The sequence below is a fragment of the Anolis carolinensis genome, chromosome 3 (assembly GCF_035594765.1).
Source record: "Anolis carolinensis isolate JA03-04 chromosome 3, rAnoCar3.1.pri, whole genome shotgun sequence".
Lineage (NCBI taxonomy): Eukaryota > Metazoa > Chordata > Lepidosauria > Squamata > Dactyloidae > Anolis > Anolis carolinensis.
The window spans coordinates 17,521,925-17,545,249 of record NC_085843.1 but is presented as its reverse complement, the minus strand read 5'-3'; the positions used below and the strand labels follow the sequence as shown (position 1 = coordinate 17,545,249).

General features: G+C 42.1%; 1 protein-coding gene across 9 annotated transcripts in view; it reads right to left on the bottom strand.

Moving 5' to 3' along the window:
- The window catches only part of fat3 (FAT atypical cadherin 3), a 572,050-nt gene extending 550,000 nt beyond the window's left edge, over nt 1-22,050 (bottom strand). For 4 of the 9 annotated variants that reach the window (XM_062974527.1, XM_062974533.1, XM_062974532.1 and 1 more), the window contains exon 1: nt 21,712-22,044. The gene's annotated coding sequence lies outside the window, so the exon portion shown is untranslated. Of the gene's footprint in view, nt 1-21,711 lie in introns of all 9 variants that reach the window. The other 5 variants (XM_062974528.1, XM_062974531.1, XM_008108100.3 and 2 more) reach the window with 2 other exon arrangements.
- Between the last annotated feature and the right edge of the window lie 1,275 nt (nt 22,051-23,325).

The following is a 23,325-nucleotide window of genomic DNA, read 5'->3' as shown; positions in this document are numbered from 1 at the left end:
CTGAAGCTACAATTAAAGCATACATTTTTTCCATTCCAAAATATGCTTCTTTCCAACTTTGAAGTCATGCCATAAAAAAAAGGATGGGGGTACGGCAAATGTATGGTCAAAACAACTTACATATCATTTCCAACCAATTTACCCTGGGCAGGTATCAACACGCTGGATATATATACTTTTAGCATAAACCTTTTAAAAAGGTATTTCGCATCAACGCTTTTCAATAAGACGACCCCACCCATGACGCACCAACATAACAAGATACCAACAAATCATTTTTTCCAGAAGCAATCCCTTTTCCCCTAATGACTTCATGTGAATTCTTGAAAACATACCCAGAGGCAAGACAACTCAGAAAAAATGTCTCTTCATTTCTAGTGATCAGAGAATCAAGTAGCAGGATCCATGCATTAAAACTGTTTAGCACCTTGAGGGCTAAACAACCAAAGATCATAAATCAAAAATTAATCTAGACCAGGAGAACAACAAGTCCTATCTGGTCACAACTGCAAGCCTAGTCTGGTGGACACTGATATCTTCAAACTGTCCCATAGAAGATCTCCTTAAATGAGGGAAATCAGATGCCCACGACTGGATGGCCCATGAGGTCTCTTCCAACTCTGTGAATCCACGATTCTATGATTCACCAGCCAAACTAGGAATGTAAGCATTTGAATTAAAAGAACGTTTATAATCACATAACCATAGAATTGGAAGAGACCACAAGGGCTAGTCCAGACCTCCATCCCTCTGCATGGCAAGCACAATCAAAACAATTTCAAAGCAAGCAAAGGTGTATTGCTTTTTAACATGCAAGAGCCAATACTGGAAAGAGAAATCCTTCCCACTGAGTAAACCTACCAGATAGGTTTGCAATTTTTCAGAGATAATTTCAGGATGTTTTGCAGTAATAATTGTTTACACAAGAAAGGGTGTTTTTTGTAATAGATAGATATAGATATACAACAGACTCTCAGTTAACCAAGACCCATGGGAATTGGTAGATGCCAAATAACACAGATTTATTGTTGCAGATACAGTGAAGACATCTGCCCTTGCGTTTTGCTACTCTGCTGCTGAATATGCATGCCCAGTGTGGAATACATCTCCCTACATTAAAACAGTGGATGAAACAGTTAATGAAACAAGCCGCATTCTCACAAGATGTCTACACCCTAGACCGCTGGAGAAATTATACTGTTTAGCCGATATTGCACCATTTGACATCCGTCAGGAAGTAGCAGCCTGTAATGAAAAGACAAAGGCATTGATACCTCCGGCCCATCCTCTGTTTGGATATCAGCCAGCATGCCAACACCTTAAATCAAGAAACAGCAACCTAAAATCCACAGGAACAGCTCAGCAAGCGAGAGTCCAAAAGTGGCAGGCTAAAACCCGGAACGTCAATCCATGGCTGATACCAAATGAGGAACTCCCCCCTGGGCACACAGAAGACTAAGCGACTTGGAAGTTGCTGAATAGACTGTGCTCTGTCACCATAAGATGTAGGGTCTATCTTAGGAAATGGGGCTACAAAGTGGAGTCCACGATATGCGAGTGTGGAGAAGAGCAAACCACAGACGACTTACTACAACGCAGTCTGAGCCCTGCCACATGCACAATGGAGGACCTTCTCACCATGATACCAGAGGCACTTGAAGTGACCAGCTTCTGATCAAAAGAAATTTAGCATAATGCCAAGTTTTAAACTTTGTGGGTTTTTTATACATTATCACTGTATCCTCAATTCGCTTCTGACACAATAAATAAGTTTTACTGTTTTATAAAATAAGATATTATTCTTGTTTTTTTGCCAGTTACATGAGATAATTCTCGTTGCTTGAGTTTCATTAAATTGAAAGTCTGATGTAAAGCTATAGTATATGCTTTGCATATTATATGTAGTACATTTCACAGAAACAGTATGTTTTACACAAGTATCTTTGCTTGTCTTGGGGAAGAAAACGTGACTACTGATATATTTTTTTTAAAAAAACATTAGTAAAGTGACTTTCTCATGGTGAAAGAGGATGAAAAGTCCAATACAGAATGAGGTCTAACCCCAATGACCCCCCCCCCCAAATGTAGTGAAAGAGTGCCTGGATACATCTGAATGAAACCTTTTTTAATCCATCTAAGACAAGATGAGGTAATATTTGCTCTTCCAACTAGACATGATGAGGTGAGCCTTCACATGTTCTCAACTTATTTGTTTTTCACACATCAGCCAAGTTTGCGTACAAAAGCGGAGTAAAACTGAGTCTGGGAATGGAGTCTCACTTTGACAGCAAAACACACACAAACACAAAGCTGGAAGGAAACTAGACTCCACTATCTTATCCTATCACACTTTGTCAATGTGCGTCATTTTCTCTCTGACCAGTTGTCATGTTAGAAGCAAGTTAAGGTGGGGACAAAAAAGGTTTGAGAGACAACATAATTAAGTAACATTTGCATCCTCTCCTGTTTTAAAATGGAATAGGATAAATTCAAGATAAAACACAAAGCCTACTTTGACCCCCTCAAGCTAGATATTAAATATCTTGTAACAGTCATTTATTTATTTATTATTATTATTATTATTATTTACAATATTTATATTCCGCCCTTCTCACAACAAAGGGGACTCAGGGCAGATCACATTGCACACATACAAGGCAAACATTCAATGCCATAGCATAGAACAGAGACAGACACAGACATGGGCTGGCCTCCAACTCATGACCTCTTGGTCAGAGTGATTTGTTGCAGCTGGCTGCTAACCAGCCTGCACCACCGCCCGGCCATTGTGCATTCCTATTACAATATCCAAAATATTCCAAAATTCAAAATTGTCTACATGGGTGGCTGAGATAGTGACACTCTCACATGATGGTTCAATATACACACATTTTGTTTTGTGCATAAAATTATTAAGAATGTTGTGAATAACATTACATTCAGGATATGTGTATAAAGGGTATATGAAACATACATGAACTTCATGTTTAAACTTGAGTCTCATATGTATAAGCAACTACTCTCATCCCCAGGTTTCTCATCTCTTTGATATACAGAGACATAAATTATTTACTGAAATCATTTAGGGCAATTCTACATAGACACTATAATTCAGTTTGAAGCCAGCTCAAGGTCTGGATGTTTACAAATAGTACCACCTCAATGTGCGCTGCAGTGCGCATCAACCCAGAAACAGTGTGTTAAAAAATGTATTTGAACATCCAGAACAAGGCAGATTGTGTACTGCAGTCGATCAGACAAGCACTGCATATCCCATGCAGGGCTCAAACCCAGGAATGGAAAATGCGGAGTGCTTGTCAGGACACTGATAGCGCTGCAGCATTTTTAAAAAACCAAAACACAACTGGCCAGAACGTAAACAATTACTCTCCCGGAAGATGAAACCACATTATTTCCATGGGAACATTGGCTTTCTACCTCCTTTTTCTCATTTCCTGTGACCTGCCATGGTCCAGCATTGTTACCTAGCTATGGATACTGCAGTTCCTAGGTTCAGTTCAGATCCCCATTCAGCTTATAGTATGGTCACCTTCCCAGTCTCGAACCGATTCCTGCAGTGTTTGCTTAGGCTCTGCACAGCAAAATCTGTTTGCTTGTTAATCCTCTTTCGGGCTGAATTATTGTGTCTGTGTAGAACCACTCCCAATAAGAAATAAACCCACTTCTTACTGGTGATGGGTAGAAGACATGTGTTTTTAAAAATATATACAAACATTGAAATTAAATAATTATGTAACGTGAAGACATTAAATATATTAGACTATTTATATTCATATCCACCCTACCACAAACAAAACCCTGGCCAGCACACACTGTGTTTGTCATTTCTTTTTTTCTGTGTTCACTGAACATCTCATTGGATTTTATCCAGAGACTAACACAGTAGGGAAAAGAACAACAAAGTGACAAGACAAGGTGGCCAGCTTCCAAAGGCAGGAAGATACACACACAACAGTTAACAGATGACAATGAAGTGAAGTTCACCAGGGAAGCACCATTATACAAGTGTCAGGGGAAAGGTTGTACAGATTCAGCCAACTAAGAAGTGTTGGAAGAATAAACAGGATCGATCTCTAGCTCTGAAGACTGGATGGAAACCAAAGTTGAATAAATTGGATTAGTTTTGCATTATTAACCACTTTCATTCTCCTGTAGGCCCCATCTATACTGCCATATAATCCAGTTTCAGGATGCAGATTAACTACATTGAACTGGATTATACAGCAGTATAGACTAGGTGAGTTAAACCACTGATATGATGAACTTGCTGACCAAAAGGTCAGTGGTTCGACTCTGTGAAGCAGAATGAGCTCCCACTGTTAGCCCCAGCTTCTGCCAAGCTAGCAGTTCGCAAACATGCAAATGTGAGCAGATCAAAAGGTACCGCTTTGGCGGGAAGGTAATGGTGCTCCATATGACCATGGAGACATCTATGGATAACGCCAGTTCTTTGGTTTAGAAATGGAGATGAGCACCAACCCCCAGAATCGGACAAGACTAGACTTAATGTCAGGGGAAAACCTTTAACTTTACCTACCTAAACTCATTTAATCCAGTTCAATGAGTTTCATTCTGCATTATGAGTCTACACTGGCCATTATTATGCAGTTCAAACAGGGTTCTATTGCAGTGTAGATGGGGCCTATGAGGAAGAAAGTAGGATAAGAAGGAGGAGGAGGACTGTGTTCTGATTTGTCTCTCAAGAACAGCCTTAAAACAACGTGGTAAGTAAATGAAAACTGCTTTACTTCATCAAAACATAAAGAACAGCACATGCAGTTGTATAATACAAAAGAAAGCAAAGAAGTCGTAATGCAAACCCAGAAGTCTCTGATAAATTCCCAAATCAAGCAGCAGTCTTACTTCAGACAATGAAACAATAAATCCTCAGGAGCAGTTTCCCAAACGCAGGCTTGAAGCAGGCACAAGGGGAGCAAAGGCTTAAGCATTAAAGTCAGTTTGTTACCAGCAAAAGCTGACTACTCCTGCTTCTGATTTATAGCCCTGAAGCTGCTAGGGCGGTTCCCAATTACTTTACTGTTTCTGGCAGCTATTCTAGCTGATCAGCATGTCTGCTCTGTTCCTTTTCGCCTTTCCTGGAATGTGGGTACTTGCAAAATCTCCTCCTCAGATTTCAACTCCCCCTCTAATTCCTGAACACTTTCCTGCTCCCCTTCCTCTTCTGAAGATGAGGAATCCCTAACAGACTGGTACTTACTGAGTTTGGACTGCAAACTATCAGAATTCCTCTGTTAGAATGGATCATGTAACTGGGGATTCTGAGAGCTGCAAACTCTGCCCAATTGGCCCAGTGTAGTGGGTCAGTGTAGCTCCGCCCCTGGATATCCCAAGTACACCTGCACTGCCTTCCTTGGGTTGCTTTAAACCATTATACCACCAGAAGAGAAGAGAAGAGATGAAGACCCAGTACTATCACATAATTGCACATTATTGCAATCTTGCAAGAAAGCTGTGTCAGTTCACACTGATGGTGGACAAGATAATGTCCAGTTGAATCAATAGAAGACACTTGGGCTGAAGGCAAAAAAAAAGAGGGTGAAGGCATACACTGCCAAAACAATACTGCAGCATCTTCAGTGTTATTACTGATAGTAAACTGAAAACAGCCACTAAAAGTCTGTTCCAAAGAACCTTTTCTTTTCACAAAATATCCATGAAATATATTGTGTGGAGGTATAATGTCCTGCCATTCTTCAGGAAAGACAGATACAAAAAAAACCCAGATCATTTGTCTTTTTTGGTCTCGCATCATTCCTACAAAATCCACATGGATTAATTATTTTGCACTCGAATATAATGCCATGCTTTGCATGTGTATCACTCTATAGGTAGTTCTCTAGATCTTTATACAGATTGGCTACATGCAGTAGTATTAATTAGTTTTGCTGTGGCTTCTGCTGCAATCCTACTGCTGCCTTAATTTTATCCATTTGTGTCATTTCATTGATTTACCGTTGTTATTTTAATAATGCTGTAAGGTGGCCTGAGGGTGTATGTCAAAAGGCAGAGTACAAATATTTTAAATGCATAAATGCTAACTATTGTTATAGTGTGATTAACTACCCCTATTTGGTTCAGTGCTCGCAATATATTCACAACTATGGATTAGAATGAGCATTCTGCCTGTCAGCATTCACTGACAAAGTGGAAGGCTTCCACTCTTGCATTGCTATTAAAAGAAGACTTACTGTGAGTACACAAGTTGGGCTGAAAGATAGCTAGCCCTGTGCAGAGTTCCTCTATGTCACCTCCCTGACCTTCAATAAAATAAAATAAAATAAAAGCAGAGAGAATTTTCTTGCCACAGTAGAATTATGGGCTGATCTTACTAAAGGGAGACCAAGAATGGTTCCCTTTAAACCAGGAATGGGCAACTTATAGTTGTAATGGGCTATTACAACAAATTGATAGGCCAATTTTCTGCCCCAAGTCTTCCATGATCTTCAGATACGGTCCAAAAAATGAAATGAACTTTTATATCCACCTCTGGTTTTGAAGAACAGCTTTTCCACAAACACACTAGATTTTGTGCAAGGAATATATATGCATACAAAATTCACGAGTATTACATGAAAATTATGTTTTGGTACAAAACACCATTTTGGGTGCTAGCAAAATTTTCTCAAAACAAGTCTCCATAGGATGTATAAGATTCCCAGAGTCCATTTTTATGATCTCTGAGACTCCCCAAGACCCCGCAAACCAAAGAATAAATAATTTTGTGATTTTTGTAGAATTGTGAATCGTAAGAGTTCGTATTTTCAGGCCTCGAATCTTGGAGAAGCCCCTCCCCGCAAAAAACATGTAAAATATATGAAAATACCCCAATTCCGCAAGCATCCCAGAACTATGCCCTATTTGAAAATGCCTCCATTTTCTTCTGTGATTGCTTTCAAAATGCTTCTTGTGCTCATTTTAAGAGTGTGATGACCCATGGGCCTTGTAGTCCTGCTCATGACATTGTGATGCCTGATGAAGAAGAAAACTTGGGTTTTTTACCTTCCCAGTCAGAACTGGATTCTTCCCAGCCAGATCTGGGAACCTTGCACCTGCAAGAGGATTATGTTCCAGAAGTATGTCAAACAAATACTGAGGCTACATCTCCAGTGTTTTCTCGCCATGAGTTTTGTAAACAACAGAGAGGTTTGGAAGCAGCCTCGCGCAGGAGTGCGAGAATAATTGCTAAGAATTTGCCAATTAAGCCTGCTTTCCATGAGAATCTTTAAGGAGTCAAACATCTGGTCTCAGAGATTAGCTTTCGTTTCTGGTTCCCAGAGAACTGCTCTCGGCGGGAAAGTTAGACTCTATATAGGTGTTTTACCCGCGGAGTAACTTTGCGGAGTCAATTCGTCAGCCTCCGGAGCGAGTTGTGTCTGGACAGTGCGCTCCGTTTCAAGCCTCGTTCCTGCTCAAGCCTTGTCCTTGTTTCCTGCCTTCGCTCCTGCTTCCCAGCCTTTGTTTACCTACGGACCTTGCCTTGTTTCCCAGGACTAAACCTTGCCTTGTTTCACGGATTTTACCAAGTTATTCCACGGACCTTGTTCTTGTTCCTCGTTACCTTGTTCCACGATTCAAGCCTTGTTTTCAAGTATCAAGTTATCTCCTAGCCTTGCTCAAGTTCATGGACTAAAGGACCTTGTCATCTCCCCTCACTTTGCCTGGCAAAGTGAGTGTTTCGGTTATTGGATTACAACTTTGGATCTTAATATTTCATATTGGACATTGTTTCTTTGGACTAATTTTGACCTTTCCTGAAAGGTCTGCTTCTGGACTAACTTTTACATTTGCTTTTACTAACTTTATATATTTCCTTAATAAAGATATTAGATAGAATCTGGCCTCTGCGTATGGTTATTGGTGCTCTGTAGCCTGGGTCGTGACAAAGAGTAACTGCAGACAAAAATGAAGTATTTTGGTTTGCTATGGGGGAGGTTATCCCATGGAAAAGAGACTGGGCACACTGGCCATTGCTGGAACACTCTTGCCCATCATTGGTGTACAGGAAAAGGTTCTGGAATGGGGTTTGGGAAATCCAGGTTTAAGGGTGGATCTACACTGTAGAGTTGAAGTACCATGGCACCACTTGAATTATATGGAAATATGAAATTTGTAGATTGGTGAGGCACTAACTCTCTTTGTCAGAAAATTGCACTGGATAGACCACATCAGCTCTAGATTCCCATCAATAATAATAATAATAATAATAATAATAATAATAATAATAATTTATTTTAAAACCCCGCCTCCATCTCCCCGAAGGGACTTGGGGCGGCTTACATGGGGCCAAGCCCAGATAAAACAATAAAACATAAAGAAACATCAACATACAAACACAGTTATTAAAATCCAACATTCCAAACAAAACCAAAGAAATATTAATCATGTTACAATCATATTAATCATTCTAAAGCTTTGAGCCATGGCAATAAAAGTGGTGTCAAATTCCATTAAACTCTAGGTGCATCCTACATCTCCAGTGAGCTATGAAACTCACCAGAAAAAAACATGAGCCATCACTTTCTTTCCATCCCACCTACCTCTAGGGTTGCCAGAATGAAAATGGGGAGACATCCTATATCTTTAGTGCAGGGGCCCTCAAACCTTTTAAGCAGAGGGACGGTTCACAGTCCCTCAGATTGTTGGGGGACCGAACTATAGTTTGGAAAAAATTGAACAAATTCCTATACACACTGCACATAGCTTATTTGAAGTACAAAAAATTGAAAGAATTCAATATTTTAAATGAAGAACTATTTTAACCAAGATAAACTTACCTGTATTACAATAGGAAGTGTGGGCATGTTTTTGGCTGATGAGATAGTCTAGTTAATTAGGATAGTTGTTGTTGCGTGCCTTCAAGTAGTTTCAGGCCGTAAGTCTAAAATTCAGGGTGTGGGCCAGGTAAATGAGCTTGGAGGGTTGCATCCAGCCCGTGGGCCTTAGTTTGGGGACTCCCTGCTTTAGTGGAGACCAACCAGGGTTCAGTTCTCCAGTTAGCCATAGAAACCCACTTGGTGACCTTGAGTGAGTCACATACTCTCAGTCTCATCTTTAAATGACATGATAAATACTGTGGAATTATGGTGATTGTAGCATTACAAAGTCTTTAATCTTCTCTGGCAAACAGTGGTAGTATCTCACCACATTACAACTCACAGGATTCCACAGCATTGAGAGCTGGCAGTCAGAGTGATGCCAAACTGTATTCATTTTACAGCAGCGGTTCCCAACCTGTAGTCCGCAGAACACCAGTGGCCCACAAGAACTAAAATATGGTCCGTGGCCTCAACATTGCTACACCGTTGCAACGAGAACGACTAGTCTCGTGAAGCCCTCTTACAGTGCCGAGGCAATGGGGAAGTGAGGAAGGGAGAGGCTGACTACCCACAAAAGGCATGACAACAAGCCTCCTGTCTGCTGCTTCTCCTCCTCCTCTCTCCTCCTGAGCAGAATCGTTCTATGTGGTGCCTGGAAGTGGGAGTGCCTTGGTGTTTTCGTTTTTAGACCTGTTTCTGGGGTTATTTGGGGTCCTGATTCAGCAAATTGCATTGGATAGACCACATCAGCTCTAGATTATTAAATATGGTTTTCTGTGAGCGAGCAGATGGCGACTACTGGATGGCATATGTTCTGTATCAGAAATTAGAGCAAATGCGGTCTATCCAATGCAATTTTTTGAATCTGCACCCTAAATAACTAAACTGAATCTAAAGTGGACCAAATTCTGATTTGTAACCCTTTTGGTACCCTGTTTCCCCGAAAATAAGACATCCCCAAAAAATAAGACCTAGTAGAGGTTTTACTGAATTGCTAAATATAAGGTCTCCCCCGAAAGTAAGACCTAGCAAAGTTTTTGTTTGGAAGCAGGCCCAGCACCTGCCAAACAGAACACCAGAGCATTCAGGATTGGTAAATGTACATACCAGTTGTACATGGAAATAATAGTAGTAACAAGAAATTCTTGACAGGAGTCACAGTTTGTCTGGTTTGGTTATGTTGGTTTGTGATGACAACTATTGTACAGTATAGAATAAATGTTCACTTTTTTGTTCAACAATAAATGTGAATTCTTCTTCATGGAAAAATAAGACATCCCCTGAAAATAAGACCTAGCGCATCTTTGGGAGTAAAAAATAATATAAGACACTGTCTTATTTTCGGGGAAACATGGTAGTAACGTTGGGAAATGATCCCAGGTCAAAGTGGTCCATAGTAAAAAAAAAAAAAAAAAGGTTGGGAATCACTGTTCTACAGTGTAGATGCACCTCTTGTTCTACACAAGAATTAAAAATACCAGGACTGTTTCTAGTTTTAAATCTGGCAAATCTCCCTCCCTTGCAAGATTCTCGTAAAGATAAGTTGTGATGGGAAGCAGGAGTGTCATGAACACCACCTTTGAGCTTAATGCAGCAAAGGTGGGATTCAAATGCAAGTTAAATGCTTTCCTTTTCTCTCTCTCTCTTTCTCTTCTACAGCCCTGGCATTCTGCTGATGGAAGACTGCTCTTTTTTTTAAAAAAAAAAAACATGAATAAATAAATAACCTTGCCCTCACCTACAGAAGCATTTGGCAGACTTTCTGTCCAAGACACACCTGAGCTTAACCACATCCCCTGAGAGAGGAAGGAGTAGCAAACACTCTTTTTTCCCCTTTATGCACCTCTCCTGTCAACTCACTCATGAATCAAGACTCCAGAAGGGCCCTGTCACTTTTAGCATTTTTTAAAATTTCCATTTCCATTTTTATCTCCCACTTTTTACGCAGAACAGCGATTCAGAGGATATTACAGTTCTTTGTTCAAAAAATGGAGGTACATATATTACGCAACCTACAAAAAGTTATTGTTAACTTTGGGAGACAAATGGGTTATAAATCATATACCTATATCTATCTGTATATCTATATCTTAATACATACTTTGGTAAAACCACCTCTGAAAATTCCTTGCCTTAGAAAAGCCTATAAATCTCACAACCTCTGAGGATGCTTGCCATAGATTAGGGTGAAACATCATAAGAGAATATTTCAGGAACATGGCCAAGCAGTACAGAAAACTCACAGCAACCCAAAGCCTATAAAATTCATAATGTCACCAAAAATATACAGGTAAGTTGAAGTTGCACAAACAAACTATCTAGGGCCCCATTAAACTGCATTATATGAGTCTATACTAACCATACAATGCATTTTCAAACTGCATTATATGGCAATGCAGATGGGGACATGAATACTGGAAAAGCAGAGATGCAACGAGGCAAAAAAACACTCTCCAAAACTGTTTTTGAGGCACCACAAATACTACACTTTAGAATTAAGGAAGTTTGACACCTCTTTACCTGCCTCAATGCTATGGAATTATAGGAGCTGCAGTTTTACAAGGTCTTCAGCCTTTTCTCCAAAGAATGATGGTGCATCCCCAAACTACAACTCCTTCAATACAAAACAAATGTATCTTTGGTCTTCCATGTTATTGTATGGACTATTATGTGTTCAGTTTTGTGTTTGTTTTCTTCTACTTAAATGTGGTAACGTGGAGATAAAATGTATACAGTATATCAATAAAATACGTTTAAAACAAAAACAAAAAATAAGCCTGAAACAGCCTGGGAGAGTAAAAGTGTGGCCAATTTGTCCCCTTGACCCTTTCCACACAGCTGTATAAAATCCACATTTAACTGGATTATATGGAAGTGTGGACCTAGATAGTCCAGTTCAAAGAAGATATTGTGGATTATTTGCCTTGATATTCTGGGTTATATGACTGTGTGGAAGAGCCCTACATTGCCATATAAAATCCACATTGTCTGCTTTGAACTGGATTATATGGCAGTGTAGACTACGATAACCCAGTTCAAATCAGATAATGTGATGTTTCTGCTTCAATAACCTGGTTTATCTGGCAGTGTAGAAGGGGCCTCAGGCCTTTCCACACAGCCATATAATCCAGAATATCAAGGCAGATAATCTACAATATCTGCTTTGAATTGGATTATCTGAGTCCACACTGTCATATAATCCAGTTGAATATGGATACCATACAGCTCTATCCATAGTCTAAGATGCTGTATTATTTAGGGATTTTGGAACCTGAAGCCAAAAGCAGTTGCCAAAGAATTTTTGTTTTTGTTTTTTCACATGTTGCACAGCACCACCACCTGTTTCAACCCAGGGTCCTTCCACAGAGCCCTATATCCCAGGATATCAAGGCAGAAAATTCCACATTATATGAGTGTGGACTCAGATAAGCCAGTTCGAAGCAGATATCTTGATTTTCTGCCTTGATATTCTGGGATAAAGAGCTGTGTGGAAGGGCACCGAGAATATCAAGGCAGAAAATCCCACAATACTTGCTTTGAACTGGGTTATCTGAGTCCACACTGCCATATATTACAGATCAAAGCAGACAATGTGGAATTTTATTTAGCGGTGTGGAAGGGGACCCAGGATCAAGTATACCTCATCTACAATGCCATATAATTCAGTTTGAATAGCACCATAATGATTAGTGCAGACTCAAGCTGAATCTACACTGCTTTATATCCCAGGATCTGATCCCATATTATCTGTTTATCCCAGATTATCTGGCAGTGTAGACTCATATAATCCAGTTCAAAGTAGATAATATGGGATACGATCTTGGGATATAGGGATTTGTTTGTTCCTTTACGCAGTACTCACTGGATTAAAATTCTGGATGCATCTACACTGTAGAATTAAATGCAGTTTGATTCCATTTTAACTGCTATAGTTCAGTGCTATGCAATCCCAGGAGTTGTAGTTTGGTGAGGCACCAGCACTCTATATCAGAAAAGACTTAAGACCTTGTGAAACTACAATTCCCAGGATTTTACATAGAATTTGGGTTTCCATGGCTGTAGTTGCACCCTCTGCAGGTTAAGGTTTAAGATTCTTTTGGTTCTTTCTTTGTGCAGCAGTCAGGGTTTAAAATTTACAGATTTATGAGAGGTAAAGTATTTGCTAATGTCTTTTCTGATAATGGAATAAAGCGACACGGAGGTAACTTTGCCAGGCCTTAAGTTCTTGATCACATCAAAAAATGCTACCTTTAAAAACAAGGCTATTGATGTTTATTCATACAGTAAATCAAGCATGTTAATGGTGCACAAAAAGCATGTTTGAAATTCATGATGGGGGTTGGACTAGATGACCTTTCAATTCCGTTTCCATCCAAAGTGTAAACCTTCTTAAATCTAAACTCTTGTTTGGATCTGATATTACAGTTTCATGTTTTAAAAAAGGAGTGAATAATTTGTATGCATGAGTCCTGTTTTCAAATATTACCGGCAGTCATAGAGTTTATGGAAAAGCCACAAGTCTTGCTGTCTTTTAAACTAATGTTCTCACTGGGCTATTGTGTTTTTGTTTTGGTTTTTTTTAGAGACTAACCCCACACCCACTGAACAAAAGATGGGATTCCAATGCAAAAGATCAATAAATAATTAACACAAGCCGGCCCTGCATACTTCATTATTTGGGTAGGCGCATGGAGGGAATAGAAACAACACTGCTGAACCAACCTTCTGCAGGAAAGCAAAAGTTTGTGGAGCAAAGAGGGCTCCTTTGTTTTGCTTTCACAGTCAAAACAAATCCCACCAGACTTTAACCATGCTTTGCATTTGGATGCCTCTCTTTTGAGAATTGAAAGAGCTTCATGCGCCTGTCCGTCTTCTCACTGCCAGTGGGCTGTACAAGGCTGTGAGCCTTAGCAAAACAGAAGTCAGCTGTTTATTTGTCAAGCCTATTATTAGTTGAATTTATTTCAATGCCCTTCAGGCAGTGAGTGTGGTTTCTTTCCCCCTCCAAATACACCTCTTTCTCACAGCAACCCTGTAAAGTAGGAAAAAGAGAAAATGAATGGTCCAGTCACAGTTTAATATAGATTTGAGCCTGATGCATAGAATTAATGCAATTCGACACCATATCAGGTGCCATGGATCAGTGCTATGGAATCATGAGAACTGAAGTTTTGCAGGGCCTTTAGTCCTCTCTGTCAAAAAGTGCTTCTGCCTCATCAGACTACAACTCCCGTGATTCCATAGCATTGAGCCATGGCAATAAAAGTGGGTCAAATTGCATTAATCCCGTAGTGCAGGTGCACACCCGGGTTCCTAAATCCTAATTCTAATTTAAATGCATTGATTTATCACTCTCCTCCTTCATATTACAGGAGCAGCATTGATATGAATGGGGTCTTAGGAGTCCCCAGCTGTGAGTTTTCTGGGCTGTATGGCTATGTTCCAGAAGCATTCTCTCCTGACGTTTCACCCACATCTATGGCAGGCATCCTCAGAGGTTGAGAGGTTTGTTGGAAACTAGGCAAGTGGGGTTTATATATTTGTGGAAAGTCCAGGGTGGGAGAAAGAACTCTTGTCTGCCTGAGGCAAGTGTGAGTGGTGCCATTAGCGAGCTTGATTATCATTTAATATTCTTGTAGCTTCAAAGTCTGGCTGCTTCCTGCCTGGGAGAAACCTTTGTTGGGAGGTGTTAACTGGCCCTGATTGTTTCTTGTCTGGAATTCTCCTGACTTCTGAGTGCTGTTCTTTATTTATTGTCCTGATTTTAGAGGGTTTTTTTTAATACTGGTAGCCAGATTTTGTTCATTTTCATGGTTTCCCTCTTTCTGTTGAAATTGTCCACATGCTTGTGGATTTCAATGGCTTCTCTGCGTAGTCCCCAGGTGAATTGTTTGCCAGACTGAGATCTCTACACAATCGATTGGTCACAACATAACAAACAAATCCAGCCATGACTACATAATCTCCAAAAGCAGCAAAGGAATGCACAGTCTGACCTCTACATTTCTAAATTTTAAAAGTCACCTATCCGGAAATCTCTAGGTTCCTCGGTGAACCTGAAACCGTACTTGAGGACCTTCAAATGCTTAGAGAAGAGTTCTATCTAGGAACTTCCAGGTCTTCCAGTACAACTTCATGGTGGAAGTTAACCAGAGAGTCACACTAGAGAGCACATGGATCAAATCCATGAATAATCAAATCCACAAAAGCAAAACCCACAAATGTGGAGTACCAACTCATAAAGTTTTATGTTGGCCATGTTGCCATGCACTTTCCCGAAAACCATTCTTTATCCCATCTGTCCATTACAAATTTCAGAACAGCACTGAATGTGCCTACTTTCGGGCTACAGTAGAGTCTCCCTTATCCAACGTTCTGGATTATCCTATGCATTTTTGTAGTCAATGTTTTCAATGCATTGTGATATTTTGGTGCTAAATTCATAAATACAGTAATTACTACATAGCATTAATGTGTAATGAACTGCTTTTTCTGTCAAATTTGTTGTATAACATGATGTTTTGGTGCTTAATTTGTAAAATCACAACCTATTTTGATGTTTAATAGGCTTTTTCTTAATCTCTCCTTATTATCCAACATATTCGCTTATCTAACATTCTGCCGGCCCGTTTATGTTGGATAAGTGAGACTCTACTGTATTTTTTTTTAAGAATTCACAACAACCCTGCAATGTGGATAGAGCTAAGACAAAATGACTTGGGCTCAGAGCTCTCCTCTGACCTAAGGTGCATATATACACTGTAAAATCAATGCAGCTTGACATCACTTTAACTGTATGGCACAATGCCATAGAATCATGGTACAGTAGAGTCTCGCTTATCCAACCTTTGCTTATCCAACGCAGTCTGCCTCTCGCCCGGATCCACAACTGTTTCTCTAGGCAGCAAGGACTGAACTTTTTAACTTCTGACATTGTTGTTATTGCAAGTTCATTTTATGCGATTCTATCTTTATTTGTAGTCAATTTGCTAGTTGCCAATGTTTTTATAGCCAATGTTTTCAATACATTGCGATGTGTTGGTGCTAAATTCGTAAATACAGTAATTGCTACAAAACATTACTGTGTGTTGAACTGCCTTTTCTGACGATTTGTTGTGAAACATGATGTTTTGGTGCTTAATTTGTAAAATCATAATGTAATTTGACATTTAATGGTCTTTTCCTTAATCCCTCCTTATTATCCAACATTTTCGCTTATCCAACGTTCTGCCAGCCCATTTATGTTGGCTAAGCAAGACTCTACTGTACTTGGAATTTGGTGAAACACCAGCCCTCTTTGGCAGAGAAGGCTAAAGACCTTGTAAAACTACAGCTCTCAGGATTCCATCACATTGAGATCATGGCAAGTGGTGTCAAGCTGCATTCATTCTACAATGTAGATGGATGCAACCCTAGTCATCGCAATATTTCTCTCTTCCCTTATTAAGGTTTCAGCGGCTCTTCTCCAACTCAGAGAAGCTTTGGCAGCTTCTCCACCTAGCTGTTACTCGACTGCTAAGCATTCCTTCCTTTTCTATATTCCGTACAGCAATGTCTTTGCAATTTCTTACATTGCCGGCAGCGAGCTAAACAATGTTTCACAAAGGGACACAAGGGAGGAGGCAGAGAAAGAGGGAAACATGCATTTGCTAAACACTGAAGGAAGTTCACCGCCTTGCTGTCTGCAAAGAACAAACCTGGTTTAGATATTCCGCTAGAACGCAAACCAGGGTTGTTTGATTGCCATGAAAGCCAGCCAGACAAGGTGCCAAAGGAAGGAAGATGATGGATTTCCTCCAGCAGTTCTGCTTTTAAACCAGAAGAAAAATCGGAGGTACTGTATTTGGAGGCGCTGTCTATTTATGGCTTGATTTCCGCCTTGAAGTTCCCTTTACGCTTGCATTTATTTTAATTGAATCGGGGAGAAGAGACGCACAAGGCATCCAACACCTCCAGTCCTCCAAACAATAAAAGCGGATGGCACAAAGAAACATCTCCACTAGGAATAGAAAAGAAAGGAAAAGAGGCCCACAAAAGCAAGCAAAGGGTTTTTTATTTTTCCCCAGGCAGGTTTAAACAGTAGAAAGGAAGATCTGTTTATTCTCTCATATAGACAGAGTTTCCTTTGCATAGACACATCCCTAGACTGCAGTTCTATATATCTAAGGATCACACTCTGGTACAAGCTGCATGGTGCCGATGTGTGTTGAAAAAGTCACACATGCAAATCATGCATACTGGTTGGGAAAGGTGACAAATGCAACCCACACATATTGGGAGAAAGGGATTCAGAGGGGAACTCCTTCGCCCTTTGCAAGTTTGACCTCTTTTGAAATCAATCCTGATCAATGTGCCATCTGGTTGAATGTACATTTTCCCCAAATTAAGTTGGAAATTTGCATTGCATTTATAATACAGAACTCATCCAAGTAACTCTCCCCCCCCCCCACACACACACACATCTCAAACCTTCCAGCAAAGAAACCTGTTTTTTTTAAAGAGTTGTAATAATATACAGAAGCACCTAAAAGCCACAAAACATAGTGAGACTTATTTTTTAATAGAGCATTGAAGTAGCATAATGCAAAACCCTTGCCCTACATTTACTTGGGAGTAAACGTCACCAATGGCAAGGGGAATAGGGCTTTATTTCCACATATTCCTTTATCAGTGACAGGTCTCAAGGCAGTTTAGGTGGCATTCCACCTCCAGTAGCACAATGTGCCGGCAGGACTGCTGACCAACAGGTTGGAAGTTTAAATCTGGGGAGCGGAGTGAGCTCCTGTCTGTCAGCTCTAGCTCCCCATGCAGGGACATGAGAGAAGCCTCCCACAGGATCTGGGAGCCTCCCACATCAAACATCTGGGTGTCCCCTGGGCAACGTCCTTGCAGACGGCCAATTCTCTCACACCAGAAGCGACTTGCAGCTTCTAAGTCGCTCCTGATATGAAAAATAATACCTCCTACAAATTAATCCCCACAACAAGGTAGGGCAGCCTGAAGGTGCCTCCACACTGAATTAAAGCAGTTTGACACCACTTTTGCTGCTCAATGTTATAGAATCCTGAGAGTTGTAGTTTGATGAAGCACCAGCACTCTTCAGCAGAGATGGCTAGAGACTCTGTGAAATGGCAACTCTTAGGATTCCATAGTACTGAACCATGGCAGTTAGTGGTGTCGAATTGCATTAACTCTGAAATGTAGATGCATCCACTGACAGCTCAATGTTCCTCTAATGGGCTCAAGGAAAGGCTCGGTGGGATTCCACAACCCACAAGTTAATCCCCACAACAACCTTGCAAAGTAGAACAGTATGAGAGGATGGGATTGACCTAGTAAGTTTCATGGATATACATATTTTTATTAGTAGTATTGGGGTGTCACGGTGTGATGGATCTCCCTCAATGTTCACACCCACCCACTGATCACACTGGTGCATGCCTAACTCATTCCCCTACCTTCTTAAAGCTTAATTTCTACAAAAATTGAAAAATTGATGCAAAAAATGGGGGAGATGCAAAGTCAGCCTTGCTTTTAAGCTGGAAAACCTTCCCTCTGTTTTACGACCCTCCTAACTGGGGTTGCACACAGGGCACTCTGCACCTGCTCAGGAGCCTCTTCCTTCTTGGGTCTGTTCCATAATTGCGAGCCACAGAATTGCAAACCCATCCAAGAATCACTGAGTTGGAAGAGACCTTGTGGGCCATCTAGTACAACCCTATTCTGCCAAGAAGCAGGAAATTCTCACTCAAAGAACCCCTGACAAATGGCCATCCAGCTTGATTAAAAGTCTCCAAAGAAGGAACTTCCACCACACTCCGAGGCAGAGAGTTCCACTGCTCTAAGTGAGGAAGTTCTTCCTAATGTTAATCTCCTTTCCTGTAGTTTGAAGTCCTTAGTATCCAGGGCAGCAGAAAAAGCCTCCTCCCTATGACTTCCCCTCACATATTTATACATGGGCATCATGTCTCCTCTCAGGCTAAACATGCTCATTGCCAAGCTCTTTATGCCGCTCCTCATAGGGCTTGTTCTCCAGACCCTTGGCCATTTGAGTCGCCCTCCTCTGGACACATTCCAGCTTTGAGTCAATATCTCCCTGAATTGGGCACAGTATTCCAGGTGTGATCTGACCAAGGCAGAATAGAGAGGTGGTATAAACCCACTGCCAGATTTTTGCTCTCCAAGACACCTATGCAGTGGAAGCATCTACATCAGGCATGGGAAAACTTTGGCCCTCCAGGTGCTTTGGACTTCAACTCCCACAATTCCTAACAGCCGGAAGGCTGTTAGGAATTGTGGGAGTTGAAGTCCAAAACACCTGGAGGGCCAAAGTTTGCCCATGCCTGATGTACACTTCCACTGCCATGGCTCTGTGCTATGGAATCTTGCAGCTTGCATTTTGGCAAGGCGACCATTGCATTGTAATGTGACCATTGCATTGAGCCCCTGCAGCTACAATGGGGTCAAACTGCATTCATTCCACAGTGTAGATCCACCCTACCCAGATCTCCTCTCCCCAAGAAAGCCTACATGCACCAAACCCATCGAGAAAATGCATGAAACGCGGAGAGCTCCCTTTGCAAGACTCGTCTCCAAAACGGTTCCCATTCCGAGGCATTCCCGGCGGGTTCTCCAATAAAGGAACAGCCCCGTTTCCCTCCAAGAGCTGCAGCATACTCCTCTGTGTATATATGTGTGTGTGTGTGTCTCCCAAGAAAACCAAGACAAGGAGCCCCAACGAAGAGTCCTTTTGCAAGCCTCTTCCCAAAAGAGAGCAGAGCGCAATAGCGCATGGCTTCCCTCCCTTCCCAGCAAAACCCTTCGCAGGGAATCGGGCACGAAACCGACACAAGCACACACACATGGACACGCTTTTTTGCCAGAAAGCTTGGAAGCTCCCGGTTGAACCACACCAGCCCTTTTCCAACCGCGAAAATACACCGAAAATCGAGGCAAAACCGAGCTCTCTTGCATCTGCTCTGCTGCAGAGAGAGGATCTCCTCTCTCCTTCGGTGGCAGGTGAAACTCTAATTCTATTAACTCTATGTTGTCGAAGGCTTTCATGGCCGGAATCACTGGGTTGCTGTGAGTTTCCCGGGCTGTCTGGCCATGTTCCAGAAACATTCCCTCCTGGCAGGCATCTTCAGAGGTTGTGAGGTCTGTTGGAAACTAGGCAAGTGGAGTTTATCTATCTGGAATAATGTCCAGGGCGGGAGAAAGAACTCTTGGAAGCAAGTGTGAACGCTGCAATTGGCCACCTTGCTTGGCATTGAATAGCCTTGCAGCTTCAATGCCTGGCTGATGCCTGCCTGAGGGAATCCTTTGTAGGGAGGAAAGCATGAAAATGAACAAAATCTGGTTCCCTTGATGTATGGTAAGAAGAGAACACTTTTCTTCCGGCTACCAGTATTAAAAACTCAAAAATCAGGACAGTCAATAAAGAACATGACTCTGAAAACAGGGGAATTCCAGGCAAGAAACAATCAGGGCCAGCTAACACCTTCCAACAACGGATTCCCCCAAGCAGGAAGCAGCTAGGCTTTGAACTGCAAGGCTATTCAGTGCTAATCAAGGTGATTAATTGCATTCACACTTGCCTGCAACAGTCAAGAGTTCTTTCTCCCACGCTGGATCTTGCACAGATATATAAACCTCCCTAGTTTCCAACAGACCTCACAACCTCAGAGGATGCCTGCCATAGATGTGGGCGAAACGTCAGGAGGGAATGCTTCTGGGACATGGCCAGACAGCGCGGAAAACACACAGCAATCCAATCATAACTCAATGCAAAGTGGGTTTGGGAGAGGAGCCCTTGCTCAAATCTGTGGCTCTGGGAAGGAAATGCTTTGGATAAAAAAAGCCAGGTTTGGGAGAGTTGCAGCCACCGCTTAACATCAAACATGAAACACAAAATATAAACTGGGGGGAAAGGGAGGATGATGGGTTCTCCAGTTTTCCAAGAGCATCAAGAAGAGCAGGAAACAAGAAATGGGATTATATTATTAGGGCATGGTTCCTCGAGTTTACCAAAAGACACAAGTAGGGGGATGATGGGTTCTCCAGTTTTCCAAGAGCATCAAGAGAAGCAGGAGATTATATTATTAGGACATGGTTCCTCCCAAAGACACATGTGGGGAGGAGGATGGGTTCTCCAGTTTTCCAAGAGCATCAAGAGGAATAAGAAACAAGAAATGAGGGTTATATTATTAGGACATGGTTCCTCGAGTTTACCCAAAGACACAAGTGGGGAGGAGGATGGGTTCTCCAGTTTACCAAGAGCATCAAGAGTAGGGGATTATATTATTAGGTCATAGTTCCTCGAGTTTACCAAAAGACACATGTGGGGAGGAGGATGGGTTCTCCGGTTTTCCAAGAGCATCAAGAGGAGTAAGAAACAATAAATGGGATTATATTATTAGGTCATGGTTCCTCGAGTTTACCCAAAGACACAAGTTGGGGGGGGGGGGGGGTGATGGGTTCTCCAGTTTTCCAAGAACATCAAGAGAAGCAGGGGATTATATTATTAGGACATGGTTCCTCCAGTTTGCCAAGCACCACCAAAAAAGAAGGCACAAGTTCATCTCAGTGCGTTGTTTCCTGCGCTTCCGATGCCTGCGGGTTTGCAAGCCGTGGCACCCCGCAAAAATAATAACAACAACCATAATGATGATAATAGGAATGTGAAGGAGAGTGGAGCAGAGAAAGTTTCCCCCAAAGCCCGTCCTTCAAAGCGCCCAGGACAACAACTCCAAGCGGTGCCAACTTCCCACGCGCCCCTTGGATGCAAACGCAATCCAATGCGAGTTCTCTGCATGTATATATGTATTTTTCTCAGGATAGTAATGGTACTCACCCGCTTCCAGCCAGGAGATCAGCTTCGGAGCTGGGCGGCTTGTAAGGTATCCATGAGAGGGAAAGGGAGGAAGGAGAGAAGAGAGCGCAAGAAGGAGTCTCTCTCTCTCAATCTCTCCGCCTTGTGCTGCTTCTGCTTCTTCTTCCCGGCAACGCGGGACTGGAGCCGAGCCGGGAAGCGTCCTCGGTAGCAACTCCGGAGCAGGGGAGGGAAGGAGGGAAGGAGGAAAGGAAGGAAGGAGGGGGCTTCCGAGGGGAAAGAGGGGAGGGGAGGGAAGGGGGCGATCCCCAACCCGCAGCGCAGCCTACCGGGAGGCAGAGAAAGCCAGAGACACACACACAGAGATGCAAGAGACCTAGAGGTGCCTTGGCTTCCCAGGAGAAAGAAACACCCAAATTGGAAGAGACCTCCAGGGACAATCAGACCAAGCCCCTGCCAGACAGGAACATCATCACATCAAAAAGGGAAAGCACTCCATCCCAGGCACACACAGGATAGCTTTCAGGTGAAAGTGCTCCAAGGTTTTGAGACTGCCTATCTCTGGAGAAGGGTGGAATTAAACTCTGTCTCTTACTTAGGTCAGTGTAGAGCAGGCATGGGCAAACTTTGAACTTTGCCAATGATATTTATTTATTTTATTTATTACAATATTTATGTCCCGCCCTTCTCACCCAACAGGGGACTCAGGGCGGCTTACAATAAAACACACATATAAAAACTGTACAATACACTATAAATCAGTTAAAAAATTAACATACATAATACATTCATAAAACGCATTATAAAATACAGATAGGCGTGTTCAAGTTTAAAAGACTGGGTCTGTCAATTGAGTTCCAGCATATATAATTAATGCTGCTAATTGTTATTCGAAAGCCTGGCCCCACAACTAAGTTCTAACCTTCCTACGGAAGGATAGGAGGGGGGGAGCCTGCCTAACTTCACTGGGGAGGGCGTTCCATAGGCGGGGAGCCACTACTGAAAAGGCCCTGTCTCTTGTCCCCGCCAGCTGCACCTGTGAGGCTGACGGGACCGCGAGCAGGGCCTCATCTGATGAGCGGCACTATGAGCCGTTGGGACTCCAACGCCAGGCCCGAGACAACCTCAGCTAGCTCAGGCAGGGAGACTGTAGTGCAGCGGGGTGGTCAGTACACTAACAGAATCCCTAATCTGTCCCGGTCTCCCACCCTCAGGTAGACACATTCATATCAGTAAGTCTGGGGGATTAAGTGCTGTCACTATCACTGAGGGTCCATCTACACCAGGCATGAGCAAACTTCGGCCCTCCATGTGTTTTGGACTCCAACTCCCACAATTCTGGCAGGCTGTTAGGAATTGTGGGAGTTGGAGTCCAAAACACCTGGAGGGCCCAAGTTTGCCCATGCCTAGTGTAGAATGAAACCACAGAAATGACCACTTTCCAGAGTTTCACTTACCTATAGTCATCACCCCACCCCTCCAGAAGCATTCATGGACACTTCTCCATCCTCCTCTGCCACCCTTTGGTATCATAGAATCATGGGTTGCTGTAAGTCTTCAGGGCTGTATGGCCATGTTCCAGAAGCATTCTCTCCTGACCCACATCCATGGCAGGCATCCTAAGAGGTTGTGAGG